The sequence below is a fragment of the Mirounga leonina genome, unplaced genomic scaffold, assembly GCF_011800145.1.
Source record: "Mirounga leonina isolate KUSES-001 unplaced genomic scaffold, KU_Mleo_1.0 Mir_418, whole genome shotgun sequence".
In the NCBI taxonomy this organism is placed as follows: domain Eukaryota; kingdom Metazoa; phylum Chordata; class Mammalia; order Carnivora; family Phocidae; genus Mirounga; species Mirounga leonina.
This window is the reverse complement of record NW_023270739.1, coordinates 26978862-26980618: the sequence shown is the minus strand read 5'-3', so window position 1 is coordinate 26980618 and position 1757 is coordinate 26978862. Positions and strand designations below refer to the sequence as shown.

At 45.5% G+C, this 1757-nt stretch overlaps 1 non-coding gene across 1 annotated transcript; it reads right to left on the bottom strand.

The window, feature by feature from the left end:
• Window positions 1-385: 385 nt before the first annotated feature.
• LOC117998955 lies at window positions 386-492 on the bottom strand. The gene has a single exon (XR_004676159.1). It is a non-coding gene; the product is annotated as a U6 spliceosomal RNA (small nuclear RNA).
• Window positions 493-1757: the final 1265 nt, after the last annotated feature.

The following is a 1757-nucleotide window of genomic DNA, read 5'->3' as shown; positions in this document are numbered from 1 at the left end:
ACTCTGGATCTGCTCTCTCCCACTGGTGCATCATTTCGTAAGAGCTTATCACCACCCATCATGAACAGGTCAACAGAAGTGCCTGCGTGTAAACTAGGAGCCCGGGAGCTGCCAGCGAGCAGAAAAGAAGGGCAGAAGTCAGGAGAGAGATGTGGGGTTTTTCTAACTAGAGACGCTGCTCATCTTACCCACTGTCATCCATGGCTTCAGTCTCGAATTTTTGCTAATTTTCCGCCGATGAATTGGATCTTTGTGACTTTCTTAAAGTTTTTATTTTAATTCCAGTTAGTTAACATACAGTGTAATATGAGTTTCAGGAGTACAGTATGGTTATTGAACACTTCCACACAGCACCCAGCGCTCACCACAGCAAGTGCGCTCTTTGAAACAATACGGACGTTTCATGAGTTTGTGTGCCATCCTTGTCCAGGGGCCATGCCAGTCTTCCCTGTACAGGTCCAATTTTAGTGTATGTGCTGCCACAGCAAGCACTGTGACTTTTTTTTATTTTTTAGCACTGTGACTTTTTAAATAGGTCGATTAAAAAACTGCCTCCATGACAGGCTTTAAAGGATACCCTGACCAATAGCCAGAGACGGTGATTATGGCCACGTCCTCGACATTAACGGGTACTGGTGGCCACATGCTGTGTGGGAAGGGGATGGCGCCTCCAAACAGAGGTGATCCATAGATATTTGCTGAGTTGCATCAGATTGGAGGTTCAAATCCTGGCTCTGCTTCTAGCTTCTAGGACGTTAGGCAAATTGCTAAACCTCTGGGAATCTCAGGTGGCTCCCGTGTACGCTGAGGGATGAAGAAACCTGCTTCACAGGGTAGGGTAAGGACTGAAGAGGGTAAGGTATGTAAAGTCCTGTGTAGTCCTCACAACAAGGTAGATACGTACATTTCAGACGCAGCAGAAAACTCCTTGTCATTTCACTTCAATTTCCACCACATCCTACACCTTACAGCTAGCAAGGGAAAGAACTCAAAAGAGGAGTAGGGAACTCTGGCCAATTCCAGTGAGGCTTTACCCATCAGGAAAGGCGCTTTCCAATGTGGCACTTGCCAGTAGGACTGCATGGGACATCATTTCCTTGTTAATGGAAGACACGGGGAAGAAGGAGGGAAGCAGAGAGACAAGCAGAGCTGATCACACCTTCCTCCCAACTGTCAAGAGCCACCACATCCCCTGTGGCAAGTGGAAGGCCCAAGGAATGAGGAATTCTATTGCTGAGTAGAATATACAGATCCCAGATGAGATCCAGTTCTTTTTTTTTTTTTTTAAAGATTTTATTTATTTATTTGAGACAGAGAAAATGAGAGAGAGCACATGAGAGGGGGGAGGGTCAGAGGGAGAAGCAGACTCCCTGCTGAGCAGGCAGCCCGATGCGGGACTCGATCCCGGGACTCCAGGATCATGACCTGAGCCGAAGGCAGTCGCCTAACCAACTGAGCCACCCAGGCACCCCGAGATCCAGTTCTTAAAGATGTTAGCATAATGCCTCCATTTTCTTATCTGTATAATGGGTGTTATAATAGCACTTACATCTTGGGTAGTTGTGAGGATGAAATAAGATAATCTACGTGAAGGATGGAGCACAGAAGCCCAGGACAGTCAGCAAACAGTGCACAAATGTTAGCGACTGTTAATATTTTGTGGTTTTTGTCAATATATGGAATTGTTAACAATTACTTCATTCATTACCTTATCAGTTGATCGATTTGGATTTAATAAATACTTGTTCACCCCATTT